The following is a 20,090-nucleotide window of genomic DNA, read 5'->3' as shown; positions in this document are numbered from 1 at the left end:
TGTGAGTGAGAATACTCGACTATTTTGTTCTTTTTCACCACAACCCGGTTAAGGGGATTGTCCAAAATGCGGTGGTCAATGTTGATTGACCATTGACTTTGACTGTTGACCGTTAACTTTTGAGAAGAATTGAGTTTTTGACTAAGGACTAGTCTTGGTTTGGCAGTAGGTAGATTACGTTAGTTGTTTTGTTGTTGATGTTGCTTTTGAGCTTCTATCATTTAGCTCAAGTGCGTTTTCTCACTATACTTTGTACTATAATATAAATCATATGTATATTAGGATGTTGATATGTTGTGGTGAACTGTTAGGTAGGTAGATTACTAATAATAATAACATGTGGTTGATATTTTGGTTTTGGTGGTTTTTATGCATATGTCGACATATTATGGGTGGGTTGAGGGTGGTCCAACTATGTGCTGAAGGCTAAGATACACGAGCGGTCCAACTTTATGTTGAAGGCCAATGGGGTGGTCCAACCTTGTATTGTAGGCCATTATGTGCATGCATTGTATGTGTATTGTTTTGTGAGGTATTATAGGGAACTCACTAATCTTTGGCTTACAGTTGTGAATTAAATGTTTTTAGGTACTATATCAGTTCGTGGAAAGGCGAATGTGTTACTGTACACACCCATCAACAGTTTAATGATTTGAGATTTCACGATATTTTTCTTTATAACTCTGACTTTAAACTACAAGTTATGAACAAAGGGTTTTGATTGAACATATCTTTATAAAAATGTGTATTGTTGTGTGAGGTATTGTAGGGAACTCGCTAAGTTTTTATTTATAGTTGTGAATTAAATGTTTTTAGGTACTTTATCAGTTCGTGGGAAGGTGAATGTGTGACTGTACACACCTATCAACAGTTTAATGATTTGAGATTTCATGATATTTTTCTTTATAACTCCGACTTTAAACTACAATTTATGAACAAAGGGTTTTGATTGAAAATATCTTTAAAAAAATGTGTATTTATGCTAGTTAAAAAATAAAAAAAAATATTTAAAAAATTAAGACGTTACATTTACTCTTGATGATTCAAAAATTTGTCAAGATTAAAATTCAAAAGACATATTGATCCGGAGCCCAAAAAACAAAAAAGAAAAAGAAAAAGAAGCTCTAAAAACATATTAAAACATTAAAAATGAAAAAAAAATAAAATAAAATAAATATAAGAAGAAGAAGAAGAAGAAGAAGAAGAAGAAGAAGAAGAAGAAGAAGAAGAAGAAGAAGAAGAAGAAGAAGAAGAAGCTAAATTTGAGTTTAATTACGTTAAAAATAATTATAATTTGAATGTGCGTAACATACTAACATATGATCATATTCTTGAGTTTGTATTTCATTCTACGAACCAATTTCACATACAATCGTGTCACATCTAAAAATTGTGTTTGACGTTTCTCTTTTTAACGAAATGGTTGGTCAAAAATTATTTTTGCCGTTCCTTCTATTTTTTAGATTGCCTACCAAATCTCTCTCTCTCTCTCTCTCTCTCTCTCTCTCTCTATATATATATATATATATATATATATATATATATATATATATATATATATATATAATATTTATAAAAGAAATCTAACTATTCCTATAAATAGATTGAATATAATAATATTATTTTTTTAAGACGTCCAAACTATTAAGCTTGAAGTACAACCCATTTATAATATAATAATATTAAAACTTTAACTCTATCCTTTATCCACTAAAAATCTCATATCAAATTAATAGAAGAATTCATTTGCAAATTGAACCCGTCAATCTCAACACTTCAGCCATTTGAAGCGGTCAATGTCAACAATTTATAGAGGATCTCTTCTCTCACATTGGTAACAAGTCATCTCATAATATCTATCTTCGTAATCCCTTCAAAGTAAGAAATATACGCACACTCTCTCGAAGAACCCTAACCAGTAACCAAGACAGTATAACCACCACCACCACAGCCGCTCTGCCTCCTTCCGCCTTCAACCAACCACTATCACGACTACCGCCCTTCCTCTCACCCACGATATGAACTTTCTTTTGAAACATAACATTTTTCTTTAAAAGAAATATCGTTGAAAGAAGCTATTTGTCCCCGCCGCTGTGCGCGGGTAACGGCTAGTATATATATATATATATATATATATATATATATATATATATATATATATATATATATATATATATATATATATATATATATATATATATATATATATATATGACTCCTATAATTATTGCATGTATCTATTAGATACATTTATAAGTGAGATAAAGTTACTAAATCGGTATAATTAAACTTATTAATCTAAATTCATCTATACATTAATTCATAAGCATGATAGGAAATATTTCTGAATTATAGAAATGGTAAACCCTCAATGAATGTGATACTAAGTAAAAATATTTATTTTATTATAAGGCTTTCCATGTAAAAATTCATCGGTAAAAAGTTCCAAAAAAAGACCTAGCTACAAAATATTACAAAGCTAGCCCTTATATTTATAAGAGATTTTAGTTTTATCAATTAAATGAGAAAAAGTACCAACTAGCTAGGTGAGAACCTGGGGGTAATGATGTTAATCAGCTAAGTACATACACCCTAATGAATGTACTGCACAAATTTATGAAGGCCTGCCTCTCTCACTAACACACATTATATATATATATATATATATATATATATATATATATATATATATATATATATATATATATATATATATATATATATATATATATATATATAGGGCTAGGGTATAATGTGGATAGACAACTATTGTGTGGATGTGTGGATAATGCTATTTTATGAAAATTACTAAAAGAATATGTTGTTTAGTAATGTGAATACGTTTAATCTCACAGAACTATTGTTATTTTAATGGATTCTCACAATTTCTAATTAATTTGCGTTCTCATTTATCGTTATTTATTTATTTTAATTCTTACAGAATACGACTCAATAAACATCCTGATAACATTCTGATAGAATAAAAATAATTAAAAAAAAGTGTATAATAACCTTATAGGCGATTTAATTAGTGAAAATGTTTGATAATTAAAATAATTATATAAGATTGAACGTATTCACATTATCAAACAACATATTTTCTTTGTAATTCTCACAGAATAACATTATCTACACGTCCACACAATAGATGTCAATCCACATTTGAACATATCTCTCTCTCTCTCTCTCTCTCTCTCTCTCTCTATATATATATATATATATATATATATATATATATATATATATATATATATATATATATATATAGGGGAAGTGGGTAGCCGCACAGGACCCAATTTTTTATTATGTATTTTTATTTAAAAATAAAAACTTATAATAATGATAAGGGTCTATTTTTTCTGGAATGCTCCTGGATTTGTTGGCTAGAGCACAAAACAGTACAACCTCAACCCACCATAATATGTCTCATATAACAGATAACAAGCATATACAATATCTCATGTAGACAGAATCACAGGTAGTCCTACAGATCTACCGGACCAAGCACATCGACAACTAGCATATAATCATGCAGATCTATTCCATACTCAACATATCAATGTATAGCAGGATATCAATCAAATGGGTCGGCCCTGGTGCCTTCGACCCGTAAGTATATTGAGGAAGACTCACCTCTCGATCTGATCAATAGCTGATGAGGCCCCACCTCCGAATCTCAGATTGAACTGCATCCTATCCAACCAACATACCAATTCGGAATCAACATCCAAAGGTCCAAATCTCAAACACCAACCAAAAATACCCAAAATACCCCTTCGGTCATACTTGGTCAAAGTCAAAAGTCAAGGTCAACATTCCATGTTGACCCAACACGTTGTGTTCCCCTTGGCCACGTCGTGTTCTGCCAACATCCAAACAGTTGGGAAAACCTCAGCCAACGCATCGTGTTGACTTGCAAACACGTTGTAGTCGCCTGAGTTCCAAAAACTTAATACCTTCAGCTGCCTCTTCGACTCCAAGAGCTCTAAAGTTCAGATCTAGACCAAAATGTGATTAAGAAGGATAAAGTTTCCAAATTTATCCATTGGGGATTACCACAAAGGTCTAAAACCCAAACCATAAAGCTTGATAATGCAAGGGCTTAACAATATGCACTTAATCCTTAATGTCTGAAGTCTGTCCTTTCCAAAAATGATTTAAACACCTAAACCATCCCAAAGGTTGGTTCTTTTTAGACATACATGTCCAATGCATGTCTTTAACTCATTTTAGGTCAAAATGATTATTTATGACCAAATGTCTATGCATGGCATCAAAACTTGATTATAGACCAGATCCAAGCTACTACTAGGTCATCTTGACCTAGAGATTCATAAAGTTGCAAACTTTATGAGATCTAATTTTTCCAACATTTAAAAACAAGAAGCAAAAGGGACAAAACCCAATATCTAACATCTTTGAATGATAAAAATCGAGTCTTTGACACATACAAAGGTCCAGAAGAGTGTCAAACTGAAGAATGGGGGCTTGCTTGTTGGATCTTTGCTTCGTTCTTCCACCTTCTTCCTTCTTTAGCTTTAAAAACACCAAACTAACTCAAAAATAGGAAGGAAAGATGATTAGGGTTTCTTTCAAGGCTTGAGGGCAATGGGGGCTGAGGGTGAACAAACGCTAGCCTCCATATTCCTTTAAATATGGAGCAAAATCAGGAAGATTAGGGTTTCATTCCAGCCATCAACACGCCGTGTTCCAAGAGGTGACACGTCATATTGCCCAAAATGAAGTTTGCGCCTCTTCGTATCTGGACACGCCATGTTGGTGCCTCCAACACGACATGTTCAATCCTTAGATTAGAATTTATATCCAAAGTTGCTCCTCAAATTTTCGGGTGTTACAACTAACAAACGAATATAAATACCTGAACAAACACATTTTCTTGTGTATGTTCGTTTGTTTAAAAATTATATTTTTCATGCTTGTTTATGTTGGTTCATTAAGATGTTAAACAAACGAACATAAATAACATAAACATTCAAACGCTTAACCTACCTAAATAAAAAATTATACATAAATCCTAGAATATGAAAAGTTCAACATCAAAAAATAACTAAAAAATGAAGTCTAAATACGATATTCATTACAAATATTTTTACGAAAGGTTAAACTTGAAAAGATTCATACTTTAGGCTCGCCACATCCGTATATCTTGTCCAAATTTTAAACTTGTTGAACTGCAACTTTTAACCATGAACAAACATAAGCAAACATTAACAAATGAATATAAAAGAACGTTCACGAATGTGAATAAGCGAACAAAACAATTGCTATGTTTGTTTGTTTAACTAAATAAACATTTTTTTGTTTGTATATGTTTATTTAATAAATAAATGAATATATACAAACGTTATGTCGAACTATTATAAACAGTTTGTGTTAGAAAAATCATGCGACCATTCTATGAATGAACATATATATTGTTATCATTTAAATTCAGAAATATTATGGTAAGTGTATAAGATTGTTGATAAACCGATATTCACTTACCATTTTGTGGCTTGAGTTTCCGATTTGACTCAAGATCCTCAAGATCCCTTTCATCTCTCAAATTAGGGTTTACCTACATCTATAAATACATGTGATGAGGAGTAAATCAACACACAAAATTAGTCAAACAAATTTGTTTTCTGATTGTTAAGGGTTCTTCGAGGTTGTCTTAAGATCAACTAGAAAACCCAACCTAGTTCTTCAGATCCAAATAATATCGTAATAAATTAAATCGGGTATGTAATCGTTCTTTCAAGTTTAAAGTTTTCTTTTGACAGATTCGATAAACAAAATCTAAAGTTATGTTTCCGTGTTTTATATTTTGATTATGAAAAATAAACAACAATCGCTATCAGATCCTCCTCAAATCTGTTATTGGAAATTTTATTTTGGTTTGGGTTCGATTGTTCTTTGAACTACTACATACCTAAATGTATGTGCTTACTCTCTTGTTGTTCTTGTCATCATTTTCTTATATGAGCCGATGGTATGCCATTATGAGTTGCATGTTTTCTCTTATATGGAGTAAATATTTTTATTTACTTTCAATTTTCCTTTTTTCATTAAAGAAAAGGAAAAATGTTGATTTTCTTTTAATTTTTTGATTTTGCCGAAAGTGAGTTTTTTAATTGGTTATTAACTCAGGCTTAGGTTGCAACTTTAAAACACTAACAAAAGGAAGTATATATTCACGTATAAAATAAGATGAACTTCGAATTTCTTTTTTTATTTTCGTTTGCAATTTAATTTAAGTCTAACTAATGTTGTATGGAACCGTTTTATTAAATTGAGTATTTTAATATGGTCAGTTTGTATAATAATATTTTTCATTGTATTATTAATTTTTGGTTTCATGAAAACATGTGATAGCATTTATGCAAATTTATAAATGTATTTTGGGTTCTTGATAAATTTCATTTATGAATTATTATTTATTTTAAGGATAAATTAATTGACACAATATGTCATCAAAGTGATATATTTTGTGAAAATTAATTTACTAGGAAAGTAAATTTCTGATTTATATGTTTATTAATGTGGATATTAACCGACCCAAATATAGGTTGATATTTGGTTGGATATATATATATATATATATATATATATATATATATATATATATATATATATATATATATATATATATATATATATATATATATATGATAGTAAACATTTTGTAATTTTTACATCACATGTAATTAATAATTCAATCCAAAAAAGGACTTGTTAATTGACATGATTTATTGTTAATATTTATTATTAGCTTTTATGTTTATGTGTTAATTAATGTAGATATTAATTGACCCAAATTTAGGTTAATATTTGGATGGATAAACAAATATTTGCTGATAAATATGCGACAATTTTTAGGTTACATGTCATTAATAAATTAATCCAAAGAGGGTCTTATTAATTAACATGATTTATTGTCAATTCTTATTATCAAATTTTATAGTTTATGTGTTTATTAATGCGGGTATTAGCCAACCCAAATGTAGACTGATATTTGGTTGAATAAACACATATGTGCTAATAAACATGTGGCGATTTTTTGGTTCCATGTGATTAATAAATGAATCCAAAGAGGGGTTAGTTAATTGACATAATTTATTGTTAATGTTTATCACTAAAACAATGATATATATCGCAAGTTAGTATTATTGTCCAAAAACTTGATATTAATGTTACGTCAATACCTTGTAAAGATGTCATAAATTGAATTTAATGATTATGGTTTATGGATTAATGAGCATAAAAAAAGATTTGATTATGTTCTCAAAACAAAAAAATTTGAATTCTGGTATTGTATCTGCTAACATTGATGACATTTATGATTCATGTACTAAATGAGACTAACTTTAAGGAATGAAATGAGAACATTATGTTAGTTCTCAATTGCATGAATATTGACCTTGCATTTTGGATATACCAACATTCTTTGAGGATATTAATTTTGGGGGGAAAGTAAGATTAAAAGCATTTGTCCTTAAAGAGGAATCATTCTTGATTCCTATTATTGCTTTTGATAGTATGCAAATTATGAACTAGGAACCGAAAATGTTATTAAATCTCACATCCATATAAACAAACTCAAAAAACTCAAATTAGGATATCTCATATGTAGTACCACAAGTTATCAATTTGTTATCTTGTTTGTTTTTTGAGGTAAATATAGTAGATGATTGTGTGTCTCACAAATTCGGTGGGAGTAAATATATCTATCTGGTTTTGTATTTTGATGACATATTTCTTGCCATCAATAGATTAAATTATTCTTATATGAAGGATCTTGGGGAAGCTTGCTCAGGGATGGCAAAAAAACCCGAACCCGACGGGGAAACCCGATTCCCGAAGTTTTCGGGTCTGGTCGGGTCAATACTATCGGGTATCGGGCCGGGTATCGGGTTCATATCGGGTATTTTTTCTGGGTTCGGGTCAGGGAGTGGGTTGTATCTGCCCCGACCCGACCCGCCCCGAATATATATATATATATATATATATATATATATATATATATATATATATATATATATATATATATTACACTTCAACCCTAACAAAACTCGTTCACAAATCACACTTCTCACTCTTCTCTTCGTCTTCTACACTTCTAGGTTACAGCCGACATTCCAAATTGTCGAGTCGACATTCCAAATCGACTGAAATCAAATCGCAAGCTACGAGCCTGCGATAGATGATAGTGCGACCAACGGGCAACGACAGACGATACGCAACCCACAAATCGAACAACTTTGTCTTCGATCGACGCCACACAGTGACGCTCACACACAAGAAACAATCACAGGTAATCGATCATTCGATCGTATCTTTCTTTAATTCTCTTCATTTTTCTTGAAATTGATCATATGTAATCGATCATTACTTGTATCTTTCTCTTCAATCGTTCCCTGTGACCCTGTATCTTTCACTCCCTGTGGTAATTTGGATTCTTGAAATCAATTTCTTATTTAGAAATTAGAATATTTGTCCTACTGTATCTTTCATTCCCTGTGGTAATTTGGATTCTTGAAATCAATTTCTTATTTAGAAATCTGAATAACGTTTTGAACCTTTAGAACCTGTAAAGTAATTTGTTTTATAATAAAAACTAAGGAAATTGAATTGTTTTATAATAAATCTGTAAACAATCATCTACATTCTAATTTTGTGGTAATTGAGCTTATACGTGTTTACGATATATTTATATTCTAATTTTGAACAATCATTTGACAGAAGAAACAATTAATTTTGATTATATCTAAAATAATTTATATTTATATGTTTAGTTAAGAATATATTTGATCTTGTCTTCAATGTATTGTTTAAGCAATTAGCACCTATTTAAAATCAATACAAAACTGTTTTTTGCATTTGTGTGGTTAAGAATAATGTCCTGATAGGTAAACTAATATTTTTCAGGAAATATGAATTCAACTAGTATACTAAAGACATTGGAGGCTTTAATGTGTGCTCAAAGTTGGTTGTTAAATGAAATTCGAGGTAGTATACTATGTTATATTAATTATATGAAATTGTGATTTTTTTTTTGCATATTAATAATATTAATTTTATGCAGCAACTTGTTCTGAAGAGACCGAGGCATATTGTCGTTCTGTTGAATTTGATTATGATGTGGAAGAGGTAAAACGACACTTCTAAAAATATTAATTTTATATCGTTTCCATGATTTTGTTTGATTTTGAGTTTGTAACTTTGTTTTAATGTTAATTGGTAATGTATTATTGTGATGAATTAGTTTTTCATGTTGTGTACTTGGATGTTTTGGTTGGTTGGTTGATGTTACAATATTAGACTATTAGTAATTTCTATTTGGTTAAATGATTTAAGAACTTATTTGGTATTTTAAGCCTATGCAACGTCTTAATTTATCATTATGTATTTGTAGTTTTTCCTTCTTCTTTTTTTCTGCCATATTTCGGGTTTTAGGGTCGGGTTATCGGGTAATTATCGGGTTTCGGGTTTAGGGTCGGGTTCAGGGAAAGTTTCAGCCCCGACGGGGCGCTCCGATAAGAACCCGTCGGATATCGGGTCGGGTTCGGGTACATATGTAAAAATCGGGTTCGGGTTTAGGACACCATGCCCCGCCCCGAACCCGCCCCGTTGCCATTCCTAAGCTTGCTTTATATTAGGAATCCATATTCGACGAGAAAAAACTTGTGGAATTCTAGGATTATCACATAAGAGCTAAATGGATAAGATCCTTGAAAGAATTTGCATGGAAACTACAAGCCAGGAGACACCCTTGTTGCTAAAGGAGATAGAATTAGTCTCAATTAGTGTCCTAAATTTGACCTTAAAGTTACGGAGATGTAGAAGATTCCTTACATTTTCTTTATTGGGAATCTAATCTATGCTCAAGTATGTATATGTCCCTATATTATAGGGATGTTAGAAAGATATCTTTGCAACCCCTGTATGGATCATTGAGAAGCATCCAAATGGACTTTAAGATATCTATAGAAAACAAAAGGCTATATGCTCACATATAGGAAATCATATATTTTGGAGATCATTTGTATTAGGAATCTGATTTTATTAGATGTATAAATGGTTACCGATCCATATCGGCATACTTTTACATGTTAGCATGATGAACCATTTCATGGAATAGACTTCGGTAGCTTCTTCCATAATGGAAACATAATGTGTAGCATGCTATGAGGCATCAAATCATGGAATATGGTTCCATAAATTTGTCACGAGACTGCATATTATTGGTATTGAAAGACCACCAAAATTTATGACAATAAGTTAGCAATATTGTAATCCAGCAACAACATAAGTTCTACTAAGTCAAATCATATTGACATCAAGTTTATGACTGTTAAAGAAAAAATGCAAATGGACAAATATTTATATAACACATCAAGAAAAAGTCCATATAGTGGATTCACTCATAAAGAGAAAATATCTCCATAGATCTTTCATGAGCATACTACACACGGTGTGATATTTGGTTTTTACTAGGAGTTTTATGGTGTTTATGTTTTGTTTAAGAACAATTATGTTTTTCTATACATAATTAAGAATTTGGTTAATTCCATTATTGTTTGCACTTATTTAAAGTTTGATCTCACTTCAAGCTAAATAGAAACTTGTTGGAAATCTATTTTCATTTTAAAACTACACATCATGTTTAATCTATGTTGTTAGTTATATATGTATATGTAACCGTTGATGGGTTTAGTTATGTAAATTGTAACAAAAACCGCTTTGATCCTATACAATTATGATTAATGGACAAAATTGTTTAAGGGTACCAATATCATTATAGCACACATTAAAGCGCTAATATGGTTATATGTGTATATATATATATATATATATATATATATATATATATATATATATATATATTATAAGGTCAAACCTTGAAATATGATAATGTTTCAAATAAATATCTCAGTATCAGCATCAGCGTTTCAACAGCTCAGTGTGTTTAGTTTATTCAGTGCATTGTAACAGATTTTGTATTTATCTTGTTTCCATAGTTAGCATAAATTAGTTAGCTAGGATATCCCTGATTTGTAGGGATTGTCTAGAATAGCAGTATATAATCTTTTGTATAGGTTTGTGAAAGAACACACCTTTCACAAACCCTAATCGCTGCTTTGTGCACACGATAATCTCTTTGTGAGATTATCTTTCTTAGTGAAAGTTTTTCTTCGTGAATTCTTCTTATTCTTATTTACTGTCATTGTTTGATAAATTGATTGATCTAAAGGCCTTTTCAATTGGTATCAGAGTGGGTTTCTTTTATCAAACAAATGGCTTCATCTTCTTCTTTGTCGAACTCATCAAATCATCCATCCGCTAAAATTCCTCCTTTTGATGAAACAAATTTTTCCATGTGGAAAATAAAGGCTCTATATGCTTTAGAGTCAGTAGATGAAGACATGTTGGACATCGTCGAAAAGGGTCCATACGTCCCAATGTATCAGCCTCTGAAAAACAACGTTTCTGATGGTGCTATGAAGAAAACACCTAGAGAAAACTGGACGGCAGATGACAAAAGAAAAAATGGTCTAGATGTTCATGCTCATACTGCAATCAGCTACGCTCTGCCATACAATATCTTTGGACTGGTTCAAAATTGCATCTCAGCAAAAGAGATGATGGATACTCTGACTGTATCTTTTGAAGGCACTGAAGAAGTCAAGGCTACTCAAATAAATGATCTTAACAGAAGGTATGAACATTTTTTTGCAAAGAAAGGTGAAGCTTTGACTCAAACCTTTAACTGATTCAATACTCTTGTTAATGATCTACGAAGATTAGATCAGTTGAAGCATAAAACTGTTCTAGTGCAGAAGTTTTTGGATTCTCTAGGTGCAGGTTGGGAGAACCATGTTAATGTGCTGAAAAATAGTGAGAAGATCAACACCATGGACTTACAAAGTCTATATGGAAATTTTTGATACTATGAGGAATCCAAGATTCAAAGAAAGGAGCTGATGAAAGACTCTCAGCGTGAATCATCTGTAGCTTTGTTCTCAAACAAAAAGCCAGTGTCAGATTCAGACACTGAAAGCCATTCAGACACTGACTCCTCTAAAACTGACACTGATGATCTTGAAAAGGTTGTGGCTAGTGCAGCATTGATTGTAAAGACTTTTGAGAAATCAGGCCGAAACTTCTCAAAGTTTCAGAAGAAGATGGGTGGAAAGTTTTCAAAAAGATCAGAAGCTGATAAAAAGCATGGTACTGATAAGAAGGCTCAGTGCTTTAACTGTGGGAGCACTGATCATTTTGCAAAGGAATGTAAACAAAAAAAACAAGGCTCGGATGAATACTGGAAGCAGAAGTACAACAAGCTGATTGAGAAGCTGAAAGCAGAGAACTTGGAACATAAAGTTCTTGTTGCTGAAGAAGAAAAATGGAAGACTGATGAGGAGTCATCAGATGATGAAGTCAAGTGTCTAATGGTAAAGATAGAAGACACAGATGTTCCTGAAAAAGGCACAAGTACATTTGATGCTGATATGTCCGATGCAGTTGAAAATTCCAGGAAGCACAACACTGACTCTTCTTCAATGTATCAGGTTAAAAACTTTGTTTCCTACTCAATGAATGAAAAAATCAAAATGTTTGAGTATTTGGGTGTTATTAATTCTAAGAAGAATCAAACAATAAGAGACTTGCAAAATCAAATTGATCTTCTTAAAACTGAAATATCCATGAAAAATAACATTATTGAGTCCACTCAGGAAAATCTTAGAATCACTAGTTTGTCAAACTCATCTTTGTCTACTGAAATTGACAATGTTAAGGATCTTTTGATCAAAGAACAAACGGTGCTTCATACTTGGGCAAAATCTCACAAAAATGCTAATTATATTATTTCTGCTCAAATTCCACATTCATGTGAGAAAATTCTTGGGGGTAATTTTGCAGAAGCTAAAAAAGTTTTTAAATCACAAGAAAAAGAATCTGAATTTTATTCCATGAATGAGATGAAAAACAATTTCAAAAATAAGTTTGTCAGTAACTCTTTTATTAATCAGAGTCTAATTGATGGATACTGTGTTACTAACTCTAATGGTGTCACCAAGTGTAATGTTGAAATTACCGGAATTGATCCAACCTCTTACCCTGCACATCTTGTAAGACCAACTCCCCTCACTGAGAATATTATTGCCTTCCTTATCTCAAACGGAGTGTTTCATGCTGTTCATGAACAACTTAAGCATTTTCCTGATTGCAATGCATCTATGAATAAGTCCAAATCAGACATTGATGATAGCTCATCATCTATCACTGATCAAAAATTTTCTGACACTGAATTTAGTTGTGATTCAATGATAAACAAAAGGACTCAAAGCTCTCTTGGTGAATCTTACATGTCGAAATGTGTTAAGTCCAAAAATTTGCTCACCAAGAAGAACTTTGGTACTAGAGTTTCTTACAGATGTGGTGATACATCTCACAAGATCAGTGAATGTTCATTTGATAAATTATCTTTAAGATCTGATAATATTAAAGTTAGAAATGAAAAATGGACTCTTAAGTCAAATTCTTTAAACTGTCTTCCTAAGGAGTGTTATAATCTATTATCAAATAACTTTGTGAATGTCCCATCCTCGAATGGGTCAGTGTGTTCTAACTAGTTTCTCAGCACTACAGGGTTAGGAGCATCTTTGGTACTTAGAAAGTGGTTGCTCAAGACATATGACAGGATCCAAGTCTCTCCTGGAAGATTATGTCAAGAAAACTGGTCCTGCAGTAACTTATGGAGACAATGGAAAGGGGTTCACTAAAGGATATGGAAATATCAAATGCAATAATGTGGTTTTTCAAAAGTTTCATATGTAAAGGGTCTTAAACACAACCTTATCTCCATCAGCCAATTGTGTGATGCTGACTATGAAGTTCACTTTACAAAAAAGGAAGGTAGAGTTGTCAACACTGACAAGAACATCGTACTTTCAGCAAGTAGAAAAGATGATATATATGTTCTTGATATGTTCTCAAGTGACAAGGCGCTGATGCAATGCTTCTTTACAAAGTCTCAGACCAATCTCAGCTGGATTTGGCACAAAAGGTTCTCTCATCTGAACTTCAAGAACCTATCCAAAATATCCAATCAAGATCTAGTTAGTGGACTCCCAAAATTATGCGTTGTGAAAGACAAGATGTCTTCAGCTTGTGAACAAGGAAAACAAACCAAGTCCTCTTTCAAACCCAAGTCATGTTCCAGTATATTAGTCCCTCTTCATTTACTCCACATGGACTTGTTTGGACCTATTCATGTCCGTTCTCTAGGTGGAAATAAGTATACTCCAGTGGTTGTGGACGAGTTCACTCGATTTACATGGGTAGTTTTCCTAAAGAAGAAAAGTCATGTTGCACAGGAAATTATCTCACTGATTCGTAAAAATGAGACACTGACAGATCTCAAAGTTAAGCAACTAAGAAGTGATCATGGTACTGAGTTCCGAAATTTAACTCTTGAAGAATTTTGTGATCACAAAGGCATTGGGCAAAACTTCTCAGCTCCTCGTACTCCTCAACAAAATGGAGTTGCTGAAAGAAGAAATAGAACACTGATTGAGGCAGGAAGGACCTTAATGATTCATGCTGGTCTTCCTATGTCGTTTTGGGCTGAAGCTGTCAATACAGCGTGCTTTACTCAGAATCGATCTCTAATTCACAGGATTCACAAGAAGACACCATATGAAATGCTGAAAAGTCGAAAGCCAGACGTATCCTTCTTTCACGTGTTCGGATGTATTTGTTATATTCTAAATCAGCGTGACCCAAGATCTAAATTTGAACCTAAGGCTGACAAAGGTATTTTTGTTGGGTACTCATCTATTTCAAAAGCTTTTCGTGTTTTTCATGTGAACAGGCAATGCATTGAAGAATCCATTCATGTGAAGTTTGATGAGGAATCATACACGGATGAAAAAGTCACTCATTCTTCTTCTATTTTTCAAGAGCTTCTCTCTTGCCCATTTGACGAAGTTCCTCTTGCTGGAGATGAAGCTGATATTTCTGATTCTATCGTTCCAGTTCCATGTTCCTTGAATCAAGACACTGTAGCTAGATCATCAAATAATTCGTCAGGTGCTGATGAAACCCTTGAAGCTGAAGATTCTCCTGCAACTGATAACTCGTCAGTGTCAAACTCTCCGGAATCAGCATCAGTTTCTGAACATCGATATCATCCTGTTGATCAAATTATTGGGAATATTCATGATGGTGTCCGAACCAGATCTCGTGTATCTAATAACTTTTGCATGTATGTTAATTTCGTTTCAATGATCTTACCTGACAAGATACACACAGCTCTTCAAGATGCTGACTGGATTAAAGCCATGCAAGAAGAACTGAATGAGTTTGAAAGGCACAAAGTTTGGACTCTTGTCCCAAGACCATCACCGGAACTCGCTGGGTCTATCGCAACAAGGTTGATAAAGATGGAATCATTACTCGCAACAAGGCAAGGCTTGTCACTCAAGGGTTTACTCAAATTGAATCCATCGACTACGGGGAAACCTTTGCTCCAGTTGCTCGCATTGAAGCAATCAGACTGTTTCTCGCATACGCATCCTACATGAATTTCATTGTCTATCAGATGGATGTAAAAACAACATTTCTTCATGGTGTGTTAGAAGAAGAAGTTTTCCTCAATCAGCCCCCAGGCTTTGTTGACAAAGATCATCCTGATTATATGTACCAATTAGACAAAGCTGTTTATGGACTGAAGCAAGCACCCAGGGCTTGGTATGAGACGCTGACATCGTATCTTCTTGAAAATGGATACAGACGAGGAGCAATCGACAATACTCTCTTCATCATAAACAAAGGCTCAGACATGGTTCTTGTTCAAATCTATGTCGATGACATCATTTTTGGTTCTCCAAATGAGAAACTGAGCAAGGAATTTGCAGAGATCATGTCTCAAAGGTTCGAAATGAGCATGATGGGGAAGATGACCTTCTTCTTAGGTCTTGAAGTTCAACAACAAAAATCAGGTATTTCTATTTGCCAAAGTAACTATATTTCTGACTTGCTTGTTAAGTATTCCCTCAGTGACTGCAAACCAGCCTCTACTCCAGTGTCCAACACTGATAAGTTGCACGCTGACCCAACTGGAACTGATGTCAATCACTCTCTGTATCGAGGAATGATTGGATCTCTTTTATATCTCACGGCAAGTCGTCCTGATATCATGTTTGGAACCATTCTCTGTGCTCGATTTCAAGCTAATCCCAAGGAATCCCATCTCATGGCCGTCAAACGTATCTTTCGATACTTGAAAGGGACACAAAACTTAGCACTGTGGTATCCTCGCGACTCAGCATTTGAACTGTTTGGATACACTAATTCAGACTATGCAGGATGTCACTTAGACAAAAAGAGTACGTCTGGTGGATGTCACTTCCTTGGAAATCGTCTCATCAGCTAGTCTAGCAAGAAGCAAACATCAGTAGCCATCTCAACTGCAGAAGCTGAGTATGTTGCAGCTGGGAGATGTTGTGCTCAGCTCTTATGGATTCAAAATCAGCTTCTAGACTATGGGATCAAGTTCTCAAAGACTCCCATATATTGTGATAACACCAGTACCATTCAAATCACACAAAACCCTGTTCAGCACTCAAAGACTAAGCATATCGAAATCAGACATCATTTCATTAGAGATAATGTTGAGAAGGGAAAGGTTGTTCTTGAACATGTCAAGACTTCAGAGCAACTTGTTGATATCTTTACCAAGGCACTGGATTCTCAAACAACTGCCTACATTATTGGAGAATTGGGAATGATTTCTTTGTAATTAATTTTGCTGATTAATTTTGCTAATGTTTGGTATTGTCTTATAAGCTGATGTACATTGTGCTGATGATGACATGCTGGTGATATTTGCATACTAAGTATTTGGTTTGATCTTCTATCTTTCTCTCTTCTTCAACTCTTCTAAACTAAAGTTGAATGATTCACTGTATTAAACCATACACTGATAACAACTTGAAACTCTTTGCCGATGGTTAGATCAAAACACCAAGATCTATCACATGCAACTATCTCTTCTTACCAATCTTACACTGATTCCGTGATTCAGTGTGACAAAACACATGCTGATGAGAATCAAAAAATCTTTGTCGATGGTTAGAACAAAACACTAAGGTTTATCACACGCAACAATCCTTTCTTTACCTTCTTCTCATTCAGTGTCTAATGATTCAGTAAGATAAACCACTCACTAATAAAGACACAACATTCTGTGTTGATGGTTAGATAATATAACCAGTATCTATCACATGCACCAATCTCCTTGCTAGCCCCAATCGAGCAAGTTGTACCTAGATTTGACGGAGAAATATCTTCAGCATGTAACTTTTGTGACACTGATCTAAGCGCTTCCGCAAACACTGATTAACGTTTCATCTTCAGTCAACGGCTCTTTTACCCAACGGCTATTTTTCTGATCTGACAGGTTGTTACGATACGCCGTTATTTTTGAAGAAGATAATCATTACCTTTTTAGATGCCCGTTTAATCCCATATGTAAACCTCCTTCCACCCTTATTTCAAACTTTCCTTCCACAATTTAAACTTCTTTCACGTATATTCAAAACCCTAGAACCCTAAAAACTCTCTAATGGCGGCATCTCTGTTCACTTTCTCCTCTACTTCACGAAGGGTAATCCCTGCCCCAAACTCTCTTCCTCTTCCAATATACATCAAAGCCACCAACGTTGTTTTCAACCCTGATATTCCAGATGTTCATCGAGGTCTTGGACTCGATGATTTTGTTAACTTTTTAGCCTCCTGCCGCCTACGATACGCCATCAATGACATTCCATCAGAGTTCTTCCCTGAACAAGTCTGTGAGTTCTACTACACCGCAACAGTTAATGATGAAAACAATGTCATCACCGGGACCATTGGTCGTGGAAGACACTCGGTCTTTATTACTGCAGAACTTCTCAGTGTTGCACTCAGGTTGCCTATCTTTGAACCATTTTCTGAACTTCCTTCTATTGAACGCTGTCGACGTTTATTCGATCAACTTGGATATGATCACTCAAAGGCTGGTGCTCGATCAGCTCTCATTTTGCGCCAATGTATGACCCCAGGATGGAAATTCTTCACCGGTGCTCTGTGCAAATGTGTGGGTCACAAGTCTCGAAGTGGTGATCAACTGAGCACCTATGAGCAACAAGTCGTCTGCTCACTTCTTCTCAACAAAAGACTTGATTATGGGGCCTTATTCTTTGATCAACTTGTTCAGCTTCTTCATGCAAATGTACGCGCTGATCACGTTCCCTTCCCACGCTGGATTGCTTTTGTGCTCGACAAATTCTTTGCTGCAGATTACTTCTCACACTCTGGAAATCCAATCCAATGCCCTCGCATGTCAATTCGAATGTATCAAGATGATCCGCTAGATACTGACATCGGAATCTCGGATAGGATGAGAGAATGGATTGCAAACCCATACACTGTTCCTTCACTCACCGCTGATACTGATGACGCAGGCGCTGATGGTAACCATGAAGATCATGCCGGTCAAGAGGATGAACCACATGATGGTGGTCATTTCTCTCCTCAACTTTCTCATCATATCGTCTCTGTTACTGAGAAAGTTCCCTCAGCACAAAAGGATTCACTGTCTCAGGGGGGAGCAACAATTATAGGGGAAGCAACCATCTCAGGGGGAGTATCCCTCACAGGGGGAGAATCCACCCCAGGGGGACCAATTTTCTCCTGGGATGCCACCACGCTCACAAGCAGCTCCAGGTACTTCATTCGTTCAAATTCCGGCCTCAGCATTTAATGAACTTCTGACACTGACTCGGGATATGAGTCAGCGTCTTCTACGCATTGAGGCTGATGTTCATCAGCTTAAGGAAGTTCTCTTGCATACTCCTTCCTCTAGCCCTCAATCTGATGATGCTAAAAAAGGGGGAGATACTGATACTGATGATGATGATGATGATGATGATGATGCTGATGATGATAACGCTGATCATGATAATGCTGATGATAATCCAAAAGAGAGAGACACCGAACATGTTGACAACTCCTTAGTTCAGACTGAGCCACCAAAGCAGATGCCCGAGTCTGACTCTGTGAAGCCTAATAGTCCAGCAGATACTGAAAAGCTTGTTGAGGATAGTGAGCATGATGATGAACAAGATGATGAATGTCAAATACTGGATATGAACTTCATTGATCCCCTTATTCCAGTTCAAGAAGAAGATTCAGATGATCTTGATAATGAATCTCAAAGGCCAGACATGAAACTTGTCGATCCCGTTGTTGATCCCATTATTCCGGTCCAAGGAGAAGATTCATACGTTGCTAGTGAAGATTCTCATCCACTATCTCGCAAGCGCAAGGTAGCAGATACTGACTTGGCTCATTCACAAACTGATACTTCTTTGTCTCAAGAAGCCCAAGTCCATAGTCAGTATATCAAATTTGGCGGCTGAATGGAACATGTCTCCTGATCAAGTTAAACAAATTCTTGATGAAGCTAATCAAGCTCAGCTTCTAAAGAATATTGCTCAAGCTGATGAATCTCTCATTCAGCATAAACTTCAGGCCAAAGGATTTTTTGAAGCTCGGATGCAGAAATTCTTGGAATTTCAGTCCAAATCTCAATCTTCTCAGCCTCCTCCTAGCAGCAGTAAGCCTAAGACTGGTAGTGTTCTTGACAGGATTGATCGAAAGAGGTTTGAAGACGTTCTTAAACGACGAGTGTGTGGTGATAAGATCATCAAAGTTAAAGGTTCCAAACCACGCAATGAGAAAATTCTTACGTTGTTGATCACTCGTCAAGGTCCTCAGCATTCATACACTGAAGTTGTCAAGAGGGATGAGCTGATCAAATATGGATATTCTGAATGGATGGAATTACTCGAATTAGCATCCAAGCAAACCTCAGCTCACTCCTCTGAACTGACATGTGCTCTTCATCTGCTGATCAAGAAAGTTCAGCGTTTGGACCTTGTTCCTCAAGAACGACCTCAGCATCAAGGCCAAAGGTCATCTGTTCCTAGAACTCGAAGAACCAAATTTCAAGTTGATTGTGAAGACGTGTTGGTTCTGGA

The sequence above is a fragment of the Lactuca sativa genome, chromosome 9 (genome assembly GCF_002870075.4).
Source record: "Lactuca sativa cultivar Salinas chromosome 9, Lsat_Salinas_v11, whole genome shotgun sequence".
Lineage (NCBI taxonomy): Eukaryota > Viridiplantae > Streptophyta > Magnoliopsida > Asterales > Asteraceae > Lactuca > Lactuca sativa.
This window is presented reverse-complemented; position numbering follows the sequence as displayed.